The sequence below is a fragment of the Macrobrachium rosenbergii genome, chromosome 48 (assembly GCF_040412425.1).
Source record: "Macrobrachium rosenbergii isolate ZJJX-2024 chromosome 48, ASM4041242v1, whole genome shotgun sequence".
NCBI lineage: Eukaryota > Metazoa > Arthropoda > Malacostraca > Decapoda > Palaemonidae > Macrobrachium > Macrobrachium rosenbergii.
This window is the reverse complement of record NC_089788.1, coordinates 67,782,139-67,800,219: the sequence shown is the minus strand read 5'-3', so window position 1 is coordinate 67,800,219 and position 18,081 is coordinate 67,782,139. Positions and strand designations below refer to the sequence as shown.

At 35.8% G+C, this 18,081-nt stretch overlaps 1 protein-coding gene and 1 long non-coding RNA gene across 2 annotated transcripts in view; one reads left to right on the top strand and one right to left on the bottom strand.

Annotated features, from left to right (window-relative positions):
• Positions 1-9,148, bottom strand: part of LOC136831498 (uncharacterized) — a 243,293-nt gene extending 234,145 nt beyond the window's left edge. Inside the window, exon 1 of the long non-coding RNA XR_010850909.1 lies at positions 8,772-9,148. This is a non-coding gene — a long non-coding RNA (uncharacterized lncRNA). The remainder of the gene's footprint in view (positions 1-8,771) is intronic.
• LOC136831497 (5-hydroxytryptamine receptor-like) overlaps positions 1-18,081 on the top strand; it is a 239,806-nt gene that overhangs the window by 168,423 nt on the left and 53,302 nt on the right.

The following is an 18,081-nucleotide window of genomic DNA, read 5'->3' as shown; positions in this document are numbered from 1 at the left end:
TCCCTTTCCTTATCATTACTTTCGGGTCTGGGCTAGAAAAGGTTATTAGATTATTAGGACCACTGCCTTTTCAATTTACAAAAAACACACCAGATTTACACTAACATAACCAAACCTCCACAGGTCTGAGAAAGGGCTATAAAAATAGAAAATAAGTAAAATACAAAATGACAAAAAACTGTTAATGAGTATAAATATATAAAACATTTACAATAAAAATTGAAAATTTTATGAAAACACTAATTAGTTTTTGTAAAAATTTTTATTTTTATTGAAAATGCTATATAAATACATACATACATATATATATATGTATATATGTATATATGTATGTATGTATGTATATATGCAAAATATATTTGCAGTTATAAAAAATGGCTAGAATTTTATCATCTTCATCTATACCGTGGAAGCTTTATTCATACCTGTATCAATATGGGTCGTTTAAAATGTATATTCATGGGTAGCAAAGCTCTTCCATTAGGCTAACCGAGAATAAGTTATGACTGACCTTTCCTAAAAGTCAAAAGGCGAATTTCCAATAATAAAATTTGAATAAGTACGCTTCCATAACAGCGGTATGGACCTCTCTCTCTCTTTTCTCTTTAAACATGTATGTGTATCTGCATGTATGCACATTACATATATACATATATATATATATATATATATATATATATATATATATATATATATATATATATATATATATATATATATATATATATATATATATATATATATATATATATATATATATATATATATATATATATATATATATATATATTACACACAGATACATATATATATATATATTTTATTTATTAACATGTGTATATATATGTATGTGTAACCACAGAATTAACACTTTTTGATATGATCTTTATTCATGAAACGGAGGCGTATGAACGTGCTCACGATAACCCTTACATCTATTTTTTCCTCTTTCTCTCTCTCTCTCTCTCTCTCTCTCTCTCTCTCTCTCTCTCACCGTGTCACCTCTCTCTCTCTCTCTCTGTGTATCTTCTCTCTCTCTCTCTCATCTCACCGTGTATCGCCTCTCTCTCTCTCTCTCCGTGTATCGTATCTCTACCTGAATCTCACTCATTCTCACCAAATCAATTAAATGGACCATTTAAAGAAACGCAATAGTTTCTACAAAAATAGGTTTATTATTCAAATAACCCAACAAGAAATGAATAAAACAAAGCAAAGATTAAAATGCATAATAAATGAAATATCGAGTTAGATAACTAAACTCTGAACTGCAAAAACATTTAAAGAAGTAACTATGGCTAATAGCCTGAAAATATCCAAACTCACGCATACTCCCCAAATCAATAATTAGTCATGTCAAAAAAACAGTCTACCACATGTTATTCGAACCAGTCACACTGTCCACCGACATCTGTCCACAGACATCTGTCGGAAGAATTAAACATGATAGAAGACTCCCAAAAATATATGAAATGCAAAACACAATAATGGAAAGTGTAAAATGCATAGCCAAGATATGGCAAACGTAACATGACAAAACAATAATATTTCAGAGGTTGACTTTATCTCCCACACCAGTTCAAAAGTTCATAATGATTAGAAAATCATGTTAAAAAATCACAAGTTCAATTTCTCCCATAAAAACAGAGATTTCAAACTCTTAATTTTGGATTCCAAAGCTACGTCCTAGACAACTGCGTTCTATCACGTTAATGAACGATCAAACTCACTTTTAGGCAGATTTTGGCGTAATCTAGATCAAATTAACGCACGTACTCACGAATATACATAACACTTCGGAGATCACCTGACTGGCAATATTGCTGAGGAATCAAACTATTTGTTGAACACAAAGATTTTTTACCTCGAGTCTCTCGACCTACTTCCATCTGACTCCATAAATTCTTTCATCACATCTTAAAGCATTGAAGCTATGAAATGCATATATGTGTCCTTTAAAATTGCTCCATATTTTCTGAAATATATGTGTGTGTGTAGTGACAGAAAGATGGCGAAATCTCTTCCTTTTTCCGAATGAATCTTCTTATTCCAAGGTGAAAAACATTTTAACATTTTACTCATAAATTCATTTTTCTTTTTTCATGCCACCTCATACTTCTCATAATACATTCATACACGACCAAACGCTTTTGCCTTCTGCTAAATTTCATTATTTATCACCCGTAGCCGCATGGAAACACCTAAAGGTAATATTTAATTTTTCATTCCACAGGCGACGATGATAAAAATATATTTTGCAACCGCAGCACGTATTAGAAACTTTGTTGTTGTTGTTGTTCTTGTTGGCGTTGTTGTTATCCGCCTGCTAATTACAAGGCCGACTTGGGGCTCAGATTAGGACGGTCGCGTGAATGCAATTTTTCGGAAGAGTTACGGATTACTTGACATAAATACCTTGGGGGGGTTCGTCCATCTGATTAACTACAGTTTGTTCTATGTTTGGGGAGTTTGTGTCAGCATATGTGTATGTGTAGGTGTTTGTGTAAGTTTTGAAGGTGTATGCGTGTATATGTATATGGATATATATGTGTATGTGTATATATATATATATATATATATATATATATATATATATATATATATATATATATATATAAATAATTATCATTAAATCCCCATACACGTGAGGTACTTACTTGAAGGCAACATTTTTCTATGTGCTGTACCTCTTGCATTCACTGACCTCTCTCTCTCTCTCTCTCTCTCTCTCTCTCTCTCTCTCTCTCTCTCTCTCTCTCTCTCTCTCTCTCTCCCCCCTTCATTTCTGCAGACTTGAGGCCATGGGCTAAGAACTACTCCAAAGTGAGGTAAATATGCAATTAAGAACAAGGTTCAATTATCATAAGTATAGGGGGCAGTGTGTGTGGTAAATATGCAATTAAGAACAAGGTCCAATTATCAGTATAGGGGACACTGTCCTGGGAAACTGACGCTGACATAATAAACAAGTAAAACAAGTAAAAAATGCACCGAAGTTTCTTCGGCGCAATTGTGTTTTCTGTACAGCATATAATCAAGGCCACCGGAATTAGATCTATCTTTCGGTGGTCTCGGCATAATACTGTATGAGTCGTGGCCCATGAAACTTTAACCACGATTGTGGTTAACTTTAACCATAAATAAAATAAAAACTACAAAGGCTTGAGGGTTGCAATTTGGTATGTTTGATGATTGGAGGGTGGATGATCAACATACCAATTTGCAGCCCTCTAGCCTCAGTAGTTTTTAAGATCTGAGGACGGACGGACAGACAAAGCCGACACAACAGTTTTCTTTTACAGAAAACTAAAACCAAAATCTAAATGAACGAAATTAAGCAAAACTGATGAGGATGAAGACTACAGAAGCTTGAGACAGGGAAGTTCAGTGACATCTGTCTGCAGCAGAAGTTGCAAAGTTATAGCTAAGAGACGCTGATGAGATTGGTGAAGGGTTTAAAAGGTCTTCTTTTTTTTTAAGAGAGGAAAACTCTATGTCAAAAAATTTAGCCCGACTAAGATTTATGAGAGTTAATGGAAAGCTCTGAAGATGACGTGATAAATGTTAGTCAAGTAGCATGACGATGTTAGTGGTTCTGTGCATTCGTGTATACATATATATATATATATATATATATATATATATATATATATATATATATATATATATATAATATATAAGAGATAATGTATACATGATGGCAAAATAAGACGTAAGGTGAATCGTGTGCAGTAGGAAACGCAAGAGAGGCAAGTTATAGAATGAAACTGAAGTGTCAATTGAGGAAGTTGAAACGCAAGGAACGGAATTATGGTTGTAAGCAAATGGGAAAACATAAGAGCTATTAAATAATGATCTATTAGGTCGTGTTAGGAATGAGATGAGTTGAGAGTTATAAATGAAGAGACCCAAGAAGGTGTAAAAAAAAAAGAAAGAAAAAAGTAATAGGGTGGATCCAAAGAGCTTCGAGGTGGGTAGGTCAGGTTAAAAGAATATATGGGAATAAGCTGACGAAAAGAGCATTTCATTAGGAATTCTTAGTGGGCAATTGAGAGAAAAATGAAGGGAATTTGCGGAAAAAAAAAACATGTTGTGAAGAAAAACTGTTCATGAGACCGAAACAATGAAACTAAGGAGGTTTCCTATAACAGAAGCTTCATTCATGATGAAGCAGTTACGGAGATAGTTTTAAGACTATCTCCTTTCAGGAAACTGACTTCTTCCGAAATGAAAATGTAAATCACACAAATAAGCTTAACAAATAATAAGACTTCACCCTGAAATGAAAGTGTTTCAGCAAACAATACAGTATTGTAAAGCTCTTGTCCAAATTCTAAGGATTTACTGAAACCAGATTCCCTAGCAATAAAGCGCCGAGCCTCGGGGCAAAACGACAACTAAACGGCGATCAACTTTACAATGCAAAAGTCAGCGCGGGGTATCGAGACCGTTATCCGCGGGGAAGAGCATTTGCGAAGCGGGGCCATTCAAACCCCCTCTCATTTAATTAAAGCCCGGCATAAAGTGGTCTTACCCCATCCATTCATCGCTTTTCAAATGAACCTGCCCATCCTTTACAAGGGAGGGGATGGGGAGAGAGAGAGATTCATTAAAATGGCCGCGAGGTAACTTTGTGTCAACCGGGAGAGAAACACTACGCACAAACCCACCGGAAATAAGGTTTTTCAGTACTTTTTTTGCCAAGTTGACTTTTCATATATCAGGGCGATGGAGTCAAAACACCGGCAATGGAGCCAAATACTTGAGTGATGGGGGACAATCCAATCTGAAACGCAAACACGACTCTTAACATTTCGGCAGAAGAGGAGGAGGGGGGAGGAGGGGGGGAGGGGAGAGGGGGAGAGGGAGATGGAGAGGGGAGGAGGAGGGGAGGGGGGGGGGAAGGGGAAGGGGAAGGGGAGGGGAGGGGAAGGGGAGGGGAAGGGGAAGGAGGGGAGAGGAGGAGGAGAGGAGAGAGAGAGGAGAGGGGGGGAGGGGAGGGGGGGAGGGAGAGGAGGAGGGGAGGGGTGGAAGTAGTTTCATGTTTACGAGTGTGGGACGAGAGAGGGGAAATAAGGGAAGGGGATGAACACAGCGGGTAGGGGTTCGGCGGAAGCAGAAGGTAGGGGGAGGAGTGACAGCATGGGAAAGGGAAGCTTACAGGGAGAACAGGGAAATAAGTGAACCATGAGAGGGGAACATCTACGAGAGAGAGAGAGAGAGAGAGAGAGAGAGAGAGAGGGGTGTATTTCGAGGGAGAGGGAAGTGACAGATAAGGCACAGGACTTGTGGTGCATAGGGAGAGGGGGGGGGGAAGATTACAAAAAGAATACGAAGGGAGGGATCAGGACAGGGAGATGGGAGGGGAGCTCAGATAGAAAATGATAAGTGAGAGGTTAACGAGAGGGAAGGGATAGAGAGAAAAAGACAAGTTTATGGTGAGAGATAGTAGAAAGGGGAAAGGATTACAAGAGAAAAGGGGAATTATACCTTCCGTATCCCTGAAGCAGACTGCAATGAAATATCGACAGAAGACGTTACCAGTCAAATGTGGATCTATTGGATTTGCTGAAACCTGATGTGAATTTCAGCACCCTGCTGAATCGGAAGATTGTTTAAGTCCTAAGAGAGAGAGAGAGAGAGAGAGAGAGAGAGAGAGAGAGAGAGAGAGAGAGAGAGAGAGAGAGAGATGAACATATATTTCATCTTTGTACCTTATGTCATTTTCCATTTTTGAAAGGAAAATGCAGAGGTACAGACTTACGGGTCTTTAGCAAGTCCTGCTAGGCCCCATGCCCTTTTTCTTAACCAAGCCGACGATGGTAGCTATTTACAACTAGCAAAATGATTAGCTGCAGACTAGCAGCGGACCACGGACCTACAAATGTGATTATTATTATTATTATTATTATTATTATTATTATTATTATTATTATTATTATTATTCAGAAGAAGAAGAACCCAATTCATAAGGAACAAGCTCACAGGGGCCGTTGACTTGAAATTCAAGTTTCCAAAGAATAAGATGTTCATTAGGAAGAAGTAAGCGGAGGTAAAGGGAAAAACAGAAAAAAAGAGATCTCACTTATTAAGAAAGAAAAGATAAATTAATAAATTAATAAATATATAAAAATGTATTAAAAAGCAAGGAGAATAGTAAAATGGTAGTAATGCAAGTAACGGAAAAAAAAATTCTTCCAAAGGACGAAAAAGATATTAGCCATCTTTTTATAAAAACGTCTTGAAAACTAATCTCCGGAGAGCAACGAGACGTTTAAAGCTCTATGGGTTACAAATGACAAGTTCGCGAGTACGTAACATCCCATACCACGGCGATTACGGAGATACATGATGCCCTTAACGTCACATACAAGCTTCGTTTCCACTTGAGATTCAATTGTATCCCCCTCCCCGCCCCCCCACCACCCAACCTAACAACCACACCCCGACCACACTATCTTCGTTATTGTGTAACGAAAATTCTGAGTTGTCGCTACCGGAAATTGTGTTTTAAACATTCTATATGAATATATGATGTAGACGGTTTCCATATCTCCGCTTAAGCCGCTTAGACCTTAGGGCTTGCTGTAATGAGTTTTGTGATAGGAATGGCGATGTAACGCTAAGTTTTAGCGTTGTAACGACTACAAGATACATTTACGCACAAATACATATATATATATATATATATGTGTGTATGTGTATATATATGTGTGTATATGTATGTATGTATGTATGTATGTATGTGTATATATATATATATATATATATATATATATATATATATATATATATATATATATATATATATATATATATATATATAATCAAACACTCAAGGAAAAAATGAAAGAGTTGTAGATCTAACCGGTGGAGTTTAAAAGTGACTACAGGCTAGCATATATAACCGTGTGTGTGTGTGTATGTATGTATGTATGTATATACTATATAATATATATATATATATATATATATATATATATATATATATATATATATATATATATATATATATATATATATATATATATATATATATATATATATATATATATATAAGCCTCTTTGATGCCGTGCTGAATATGCTAACTATCCCTTCCAGCCTGTAAGGAAATCCGACCCGCTTCATAAATTTCAATTTGTCGTTACCACCAGGCAGCCTTGTGCGAACTGGGTCTGATCCAAATTGCAACAAACCGTGGCATATATATAAACTTGATGAAGAAGGGACAGCCTTAAAAGAGGCCTGTTCCTGCGCTACATCTACAGGAAGATCCAGATCGATGAATTGTTCGAATTTTTATTTGAAAACAATGGTCGGGTCTTGTCAAACGATGCTAATGGAATTTTTTGCATGATGTTCAAGTTGTAGTAATGGATTTAACATTAGCAGAGGTGGTAGCTGTTAAATCATTAGTAGTAGTAAGAGTAGAAGTAGCAGTAGTAGCATTAGGGCAAGCAAAGGAGGGATAAAATTAGCTTGAAACACCATAAATTTATTATCACTAGTGCTAGTGGGAATGATTGATGAAGTGCAATTAATATTAGCATTAATAGCAGCAAATAAGATGATTAAGAATCTTATAAAGTACAATTTATTTTAGTAGCATTGGTAGTAATTAAGATGATTAACAACACTAGTACGAACGCGTAAAAGAATGAGTCTCATTTGAAATGCTTCAATCCCATTACTGCATAACGCATTTTTCGCTTCAATCCCGCTACTGTATTACGCATTTTTCACTTCAATCCCATTACCGTATTAAGCATTTTTCGCTTCAATCCCACTACTGTATTAAGCATTTTTCACTTCAGTCCCACCACGTATTACGTATTTTTCACTTCAATCCCAGTACAGTATTACGCATTTTTCACTTCAATCCCAGTGATGTTTTACGCATTTTTCACTTCAATCCCACTACTTTATTACGCATTTTTCACTTCAATCCCATTACCGTATTACGCATTTTTCGCTTCAATCCCATTATTGTATTGCGCATTTTTCGCTTCAATCCCACTACTGTATTAAGCATTTTTCACTTCAGTCCCACCACGTATTACGTATTTTTCACTTCAATCCCAGTACCGTATTACGCATTTTTTACTTCAATCCCACTGATGTTTTACGCCTTTTTCACTTCAATCCCAGTACTGTATTATGCATTTTTCACTTCAATCCCACTACTTACTGTACCACGCATTTTTCACTTCAATTCCATTACTGTATTACACATTTTTCACTTCAATCCCACTACTGTTTTACGCATTTTTCACTTCAATCCCACTACTGTTTTACGCATTTTTCACTTCAGTCCCACTACTGTTTTATGCATTTTTCACTTCAATCCCACTACTGTTTTACGCATTTTTCACTTCAACCCCACTACCGTATTGCGCATTTTTCACTTCAATCCCACTACTGTTTTACGCATTTTTCACTTCAGTCCCACTACTGTTTTACGCATTTTTCACTTCAATCCCACTACTGTTTTACGCATTTTTCACTTCAACCCCACTACCGAATTGCGCATTTTTCACTTCAATCCCATTGCTGTATTAAGCAATTTTCGCTGCGATAAAACACAGAAGACATTTATACAAACGGAAACATTTTCCATTCCATCGCAAGTTTTCCCCGTCAAGCGAACCAGGTTTTTTATTCGGATTTCATACCTTTTTTTACCTTCCCTTCCATTTAAACAACGGGATATAAAATTCTACACGCGTCAGTAAAAATAAAATAAAATTTATAGTGGCACCATAACACTTACGGCTACGTCAGTACGCCAGCAACCGAAGGAATCCGTTTAAAAAATGAGGAACATCACATCTGGGCCTCGTCCGTTTTCGTGTAGCCTGGAAGAATAAAGGTAAGGAGGTTGTAAATACAGCAACGAGAGAGAGAGAGAGAGAGAGAGAGAGAGAGAGAGAGAGAGAGAGAGATACTTCAGTCTTAAAAAATCTAAAACACTGGCATTTTTAACTAATTAACATATGCTAATAAAATCATATAGTGAAGCACACCAAAAAAATCGAAAACAATAACTAATAATAATAATGCAAAAGAAATAAAAAATGTTAAAGCTGCTAAAAAAAAAATTAAAGAACTCCTGACGCAATATTACAATATCATCATTAGCCAAGCAACACCCCTGGCTAATACAAGACTAACTAACGGCTTCAACAGCGGAAACTAGTCTCGTATGGTAAAGGACTCAAGTGCAGAATAAACTCCATAAGGGAAAGTTGAAACTATGAAACAAAACTCATGCCCGTTTGCTCAATTAAACAAAATAGAATTTGCTTGAGTTTTAACTTCAAAAGATACAAAGATTCTTCTCATGACTGAGAAGATTATTCCATAATTTGTTCACAGCTGCTATAAAGCTTCTACAAACAGTATGGCGTTGAACCGCATACACAAAAAATGACTATATATATGACTATATATATATATATATATATATATATATATATATATATATATATATATATATATATATATATATATATATATATATATATATATATATATATATATATATATATATATATATATATATATATATATATATATATATATATATATATATATATATATATATATATATATGTACACATATATATATATATATATATATATATATATATATATATATATATATATATATATATATATATATATATATATATATAAGAAATAACCACACAAAAATTTGGTAGGTATGGATGGAAAGCTTTGATGGTCAAAATCACACAAATTTTACAGAAATAGAAGAATAAGCAATCAAACAGATCTCAAGTCTTTGCCCAACAATTTAAGATGCGAGTCAGCGGCTCAAGACCAAACTCCGGAACAATATTCAAAACACGGCAGAATAAAAGAATAAAAACATTTCCTCTGGATCTCAAAAGTTGCTCAGTTTGCCAATTTCTCTACGCAAAAGATACGGCATAAGAAGAACTGGAAGGATGAGAAATATGGAGTTACGCAGAAGAGGTTAAGTTAAGTATACCTTAGTTTTACCAGACCACTGAGCTGATTAACAGCTCTCCTAGGGCTGGCCCGAAGGATTAGACTTATTTTACGTGGCTAAGAACCAATTGGTTACTTAGCAACGGGACCTACAGCTTATTGTGGAATCCGAACCACATTATAGCGAGAAATGAATTTCTATCAGCAGAGGAGGTAAAAGGGTTAGAGTTGGTAAAAGGATGGATAGGTGTTTTAAGATAGTTTGCTTATGTGGAAAGGATTGAGAACGGAGGAATGGAATGGGATATGATATTTAGGCCAATGGCCAAGCACTGGGACCCATGAGGTCATTTAGCGCTGAAAGGGAAATTGGGAGTAAAGAAGGTTTATTTAAAGGTGCAACAGAAGGAGAACCTCGCAGCTGAACTATAATACAACTGTTACGAGAGGGTTGAGAAAATTAAGATGGAAGGAAAAGAATATAAGCGGAGGTACAGTAAAGGGACTGAAAGGGGTTGCAGCTAGGGGCCGAGGCGGGGAGATGTGACAGGGGTAGCAGAAAAAAAGGGCCTTAGTATGCCCTTCTGTGTAAGAAGTGTCAAGCGTTGAGGAGGCTTATTTTACAAGAGATACGTCCACGATTTAGTCAGTCAAGTATGAATACTGCAGTTACACTTTTCCGATTTTCTTTTCTGGAGCCATCCTGCTAAGGAAAACGGGAAAAGCTTACCAACAATCACACTTCTGATAACTCCACTCACCAAATTTGTTACTGGCCTCAAATATTAAGACGAATTCACCGAAGTTAGGACAGTTGTATTTCTACTCAAGACGAATTCACTTAGGTTAGGACAGTTGTATTTCTACTCAAAGTTGAGTTTTTTATCTTGGGGAAAAGGGAGCTGGTGTGACAATCAGTTATGTAACACTTAGGAAGTTTCGTTTCATTATAATTATCATACATCTTCCAAGCACTAAGTTTCAAAATTGTCCCAAGTTACCGAAGTCACAATCCGGTGATGATGACAATATAAATCTATACTTAGTGTGAACTTGAAAAAATACTAAATACGCATACTGTAAGCAAATTTCAGAGAAATAAATCAATTATCATTACATAAAGTATCAGTATCATACTAACTACAGTTCGAAATAACTAAGGAAATAAAGTATATGAACAGAATCTCGTTCTTATAATAACTGATCGCATTCAGAAAAATCTAAATATACAAAACCGCAAACCGAGAAAAAAAAACAAACAGGAAGTATGTAAACACAGACTTCTTGGATTTTCCATGGCACGCCTGTTCAATTATCCATCCCAACGTACTGTTTCTTGATCCTACCATGTCCAATACGTGTAATAACATCGGTACACGACAGGTTTACCTGGTGTACCTGCAAATAAGCTAGGCATACTGGTTTTATTCTTCTCCCAGACCATCAACAAGGATAGTGATAGATGATTTAAGAGAAAACAATGCAACAAGGCAGTGGAAGAAAAATACGAAAAAATAAGGTTATCCGCCAACAAGGAAACGAGATAAAAGCGAAATAAGAAGTCAGCCAAAGTTCTTTGTAAACAAGAGGTCAGAAGATTCCCCAACAGCGAAAGGATAAAAACAAAGCAAGAGGTCAAGTAACATCCTTCAGAAAGAACGATCAAATACGTTCATTTAACAACTGGGAATCAGAATACAGTGATGAACTAACCTGTTTTAAATATCGAAAAGTAGAATAAAACTCTGGCATCAAAATGGTCAAGTCCATAGTTAGAAGAATAGAGATAAAAATTATAAAGGGAATAAAAAGAAAAAGATACTTAAAATACGGAGGAACAGAAATAATGATGATATCAAAATAAATAACTCTAAGATAATGGGACCATGATCTTCAAATATATAATGAAGAGGGAATTTTCCGGGATATACTGTAGAACCAAGAAAAGGCATACGATTAAAAAAAAATTTCATAGTTTAGTTCGAACGTGAAATGTATACGTGAAATTACATATTCATAATGGAAATAAAAGGTAATAAAGCCAATTTTCATAGTACCATCTTCACGAAAATTTCTTGATAATAAAAATTCCTGTAAATACACTGTTCCAATACATCGGCATGTGGTTTTTCCTAATTGCTTGGAAAAGTTCACAAAAATCTTAACATATCTGAAGCACCTACATACTCACAAGTCCCACGGGTTTAAAGGTATAGATGCACAAATTCAAGGGCGGCCGTGGGCGTAATATCCCGCATACATCACCACAGAAAAATATGATCTTCGAAAAACGTCAAGAAAATATGGCGGTACTTCCAAATAGTCAAACACTTAGAAATGCAAGGCTTAGCGTGAAGGCACCCCACTCAGCATAAGATCGCACACAGCATCCTAAAAAATAAAGGCCCACAATAAAAGATAGACAGGGAAAAAAAAGAAATATTCCCTACAGCTGCGAGAGAACAGACTTTCCTTTCGGGCAGCCTTTAGCCTTCCCGACTCCTGAATGATGATTCTGTCCTGGGGCGATCGATGAGAGATAAATCAGCGTTAAACTCTCTGGGAAAACTTAACGCATTACCCAGAGCTGGGCCTACCTAGACCACCCACGGCACCCCCTCCCCCTTCCTTCGTCTCTCCCATACACAACCTACTTTTCTTTCACCCCCAAACCATTCCACCCGTTTTACCGCCGTCTCCTTTACATAAATAACCCTTACTCTGGGGATCCAAGCAGAAAGAACTCCCTTTTATTCTCCTCCTCCTCCTCCGCTTCCTTCTCCGTGTTTCCCTCTTCGCTGTTAACGCGGACCTTGCGGCGCACTCACTAAATCCTTCTTTTACGTCTTCCCCGTAGGAGGGGTAGTGCCGTCAGTGCACCTCACGTGGTGTACCGTAGGCATTGCTTGAGGTTCTTTGCAGCATCCCCTCGGCCCCTAGCTGCAGCCTCTTTCGTTCCTTTCACTGTACCTCTGTTCGTGTTTTCCTTCTTCCATCTTACCCTCCACCCTCTCCTAACGATTGTTTCATAGAGCGACAGTGAGGTTTCCTCCTCTTACACCTTTAAAACTTTTTTTTTTTTTTTTTTACTCTCAATATCCCTTTCAGCACTGAATGACCTCACAGGTCCGAGCGCTTAGCCATTAGCCTAAATTCTATATTCCATTCCCTCCTTTTTCGTTTTTCACAGCTCCTCATCTCCCACACAATGTTCTCGTTTTCCCTAAGTCAAATTCTCGTTTTCTTCACCAGTCAAGTAGGGAAGTTTGCGCCTTTATACCCTCTAAGCCTCAGAGAAATGAAATGACCAATCAGCCGTAAAAATAGAGATGGCGATGAACTCCGCCTCTGACCTGAAAATCTGTGACGGTTAACTTATCAAAATTTGCCGTTCAAGAGACCAAAGACCAATCACCCATAAAAAGCAGGTGATGAATCCCAAGAGTAGGTCCAGAGGGACCGTCACATATAATACCCCTAAGATTACTTACCAGGGAAAAGTGTGGATCATGACCTTAGACATCAGATCTTTGGAACTGGAATTGGAATAGAGAATTTAAGCCAAAAACCAAGCGCCGGGACCTATGAGGTCATTCAGCGCTGAAAGGGAAATTGGCAATAAGAAGGGTTGAAGGGTGTAACAGGAGGAAAACCTCGCAGTTGCACTGTGAAACAATTGTTAGAGAGGGTGAAAAGCCAGATGGAAGGAAGATAATATGAACAGAGGCACAGTAAAAGGAATGAAAGAGGTTGCAGGTAGGGGTCGACGGGACGCTGCAAAGGACGTTAAGTAAAGGTAAAGAGCACCACGTGAAGTGCACTGGCGTGGCACTATCTCCCTAAGGGCAAATTAAATCTTTGACCCTAAATGTCGAAAAGCTGAACCCGTATCCAATACAATGAAATCACAAGGTTAATTCAAAAAAATAAATCAATCAAATTAGAAGTCCACATAGAGCCGGTAGTCAGAGAGAGAGAGAGGGAGAGAGCTATACATACCATTACCAGGTTTCAATCTACAGTAGGTAACATGTGACTGAGATGATAGCACTAATCAGTCTTCACTATAACAAGGCCCTTAAACCTATCAAAGTTAAGATTGTCAGACGCAAGACATTTCCGGAATCCTAAAGAAACAGTTACACTTCGAGTTCAAGGAAAAGCGTAACAACAGCAGGGTTCAACCTCTGAATAAGGAAGGTGTAACCTCAAAATCTCTTGTCATAAATCGGCCTTCAATTCTTGATACCGCAAGAGAAATGTGTAATCTTCATGTAAATACAAATGGAAATATTTTAGATATTACAGAAACCAAAGAAATAGTGTTAAATTCATAAATGCGTGTAACAGATTCTAAGGGAAGGTGCTTGTATTAAATAAACCCTTGTATTACAATCTTCAAAGCAACATACTCTTAAAGCACTGTTTAAGCAACTATATACTGGCGTTACAAAGAAAGCCACAGGCTTTACATAAGTGCTTTGTCAAAGACTAAGCACCCTTTGAAATATTTAGAAAGTCCTTAAAATAAACAAAGGATTAAATAACTTTTTATCAGAAGGAAAAAAACATAGTCTTGGTGAAACAGTTATAGAGACACTGTTCTAATGAAACTCAATAGGTCTTATTCGTTAGCTTCTTACATGTGGAATATCTAAATTCTCTCTCTCTCTCTCTCTCTCTCTCTCTCTCTCTCTCTCTCTCTCTCTCTCTCTTCTGAAAATATATCTCAACGTCAAAAATATTAAAACAAATTTTCAAAAATATATTTCCCATCTAATGGTCAAACAACAGTAAAGGAAATTTTAGAACATGTCAGAAATTGTACAAATAACCGAGGGGAAATTCAAAATCATGAGAATAAAAGACATTACTTTGTTAAAAGCCATACAAAGGGAATTAAGTCAAAGCCTTTAACAACGTACTGACAGTTATTGAAATTTTACTTTGATACCAAACACCGTCCCGATGTCAAACAGGAAATCTCAATGTTCACAGAGAGTACTAAAGTTAACGTTGCTCGCTGGTGTCACATGGCCATATATATATATATTTTAATAAAAGACGTTGTATTCTACGTCCAAAAAATATCTTGAATATTTTTTTAATAAAATACGTTGTATTCTACGACCAAACAAAATCTTGAATATTTTTTTAATAAAAGACGTTGTATTCTACGACCAAAAAAAAAAATCTTGAATATTTTTTTAATAAAAGACGTTGTATTCTACGACCAAAAAAAAATCTTGAATATCTTTTTGATAAAAGACCTTGTATTCTACGACAAAACAAAATATCTTTAATATTTTTTTAATAAAAGACGTTGCATTCTACGACAAAACAAGATATCTTTAATATTTTTTAATAAAAGACGTTGTATTCTACGACAAATAAATATCTGAATCATACCCTGTAACGTGTTCAGTGAAGGTAAAATAAAATATATTTTGAATAAAAGACTTCGAATTCTACGACACAATAAAATATTTTTTAATAGAAGACGTCGAATTCTACGACAAAATAAAACCATTTATTTTTAAATAAAAGACGTCGAATTCTACGACAAAAAAATATCCAGGTCTATCTAGGGCATACCCTGTGACCTGATCAGTGAAGGGAACGCAAAACGGGCGTCACCATCAGGAACAAAAGCAAGCGGAGAGAGAGAGAGAGAGAGAGAGAGAGAGAGAGAGAGAGAGAGAGAGAGAGAGAGAGAGAGAGAGAGAGAGAGAGAGATTTCGTGTCTAAGATAAATTTTAGTATTCAGAGAGAGAGAGAGAGAGAGAGAGAGAGAGAGAGAGAGAGAGAGAGAGAGAGAGAGAGAGAGAGAGAGACTCTTCTTTTCTCTCGAAACCAAAAGAAAAGTCAAGTAAAAAAAAAATATAAAAATTCCGAAAAAGAAAAAATCTAGGCAGCCAATTAAGTTGCTATGCAACACCAAAGGATATATCAAGCGATTACAAAGAAAGGGTGAAAAGGGTTAGTGACCTGTGTACAAAAATAAAAAAAAAAGGAAGGAAAAAATATTACGGGAAAGACACTAAAAGCGTCGACTTAATACAGATGAGTGATTGAGAATTTATTGTGCCAACGTAAAGACAGCGGCCAGTGATGGAGCTTTTACTCAGTGTTGGGGAAATGCTAAAATTCTTGGGCAATTTCGGAATTCTTTGGAATTTCTGTCATTTTGTTAGAAAATATTTCGGAATTATTTGAAAATTTCATTGTTAAAAAATATTTAACAATTCTCTGATAATTTAAAATAAGAAAAAAATTTCGATTTCTTTGGAAATTAAAAGAAAAATTCGATTTCTTTGGAAATAAAAAAAATTCGATTTCTTTGGAAATAAAAACAAATTCGATATCTTTGGAAATTTTAAAATGTCTTTGGAAAATATTTCGGAATTCTTGGAAAGTATCATAATCAGATATTTCGGCATACTTTGGAAAATGCTAGGATTATATTTGAAAATATTTCGGAATGTTCTTAAAATCTTAAAATTACCTTAGAAAATGCCTGAAAAATATTTCAGAATTCTTAGAAAGTGCTATAATTATAGATACAACATTTTGGGATACTCTGGAAAATGCTAGGATTATAATCGTAAATATTTCCATTTTTTTGTTAAAATTACCTTGGAAAATAAGTTTGAAAAACACTGAAATCATGGTCCATAATATTTAGGAGGTTTTTTACTTAAGAATTTTTCTAGTCTGTAAAATGAACAGAATACATATGGCACCAAATACTGACTTATTTCTGTGGAATTATTTCCAATATATTTTCTCCATAAATCTTACCACAAGCTGTTTCAGAGAGAGAGGGAGAGAGAGAATTTGGTACCCAAGACAATTTTTGGTATTCTTCAAAGAAAGAAGCTGATGGGGAGAGAGAGAGAGAGAGAGAGAGAGAGAGAGAGAGAGAGAGAGAGAGAGAGAGAGAGAGAGAGAGAAGGGGGTCAGATACTCTCCTGTTGTGATGTAGGGGCAAAGATTCTTTGTTACTAGTAGTAGTAGTAGTATAAAATTTTCAATAAAAATCTTAAGTCTCATCTGATGTAATACTGTTAAAATTTGAATTTTTCGGACTTTTCACGTTCATTTATTCCTTTTTTTTTATTTTACATGTACATGTTTTTCATCACTATATTACTGTAGCATTTTATCTTAGCCTCTGATTTATGAAAATTACATTTTGTACAGTTTTTGTTCACTGAGTTAATGGTATGTTAGCTTATTCATTCTCTTTTGACATGTTTTCCAGGTATCTAACTTCCTTTATATTCCTTGAGAGAGAGAGAGAGAGAGAGAGAGAGAGAGAGAGAGAGAGAGAGAGAGAGAGAGAGAGAGAGAGAGAGAGAGAGAGAGAGAGAGAGGGAGACACTCTCTAAGCATTTCTATTTAGAATAATAAAAAATCATTCACATAAGTACAAATAATCATATGAGTCACAGGAAACGTTTACAATCAATAGGGCAAATGAGGAATGCTAAGATGACAATTCCTTTTTACGTGACACAAAATAACTTTCTCTACACAAATCATAAACAAAAAGGAAATCATTAAAACTTTTACAAATAGTTATTGCCAATTATTAACGGTCTACAGAGATGCAATGTACACAAGCTCTGAGTGTAATTTAACCTATTATTTTTTATACTCTTTGCAAACCATCATAGCAAGTGTAAGATGAGCAGGGACTTATTGCAGTTTAGGCCTACCTTTCCTACTTTATTCACGGTTAAAATATTTGTTTTGTCGTCCAATTTTACCATAATTTGTGTATTCATGGTTAGGTTATCGTCGGGAAATTTTACCAAGCACTGGAAACTTCTCATGTATAATCAAGGCTGTTGTAAGATACCTCAATTAGGAATATTAACTTAACTTCGGTAGAACAAGTTATTCAAAAAAATCTTTCCAAGGACTGGAAACTCCCACCATAGTCTATAATATATAGCAAGCTACTGTGGGGATTATCAACAAGAACTGATCGGCCAAATATCGCTTGATAACATTTTAAATCAAAACTTCTGACCTGACAAGAAATGACGTCAATTGTGAAGTGACAAACAAATTCCGATGAATACTAATTTTACCGAGAG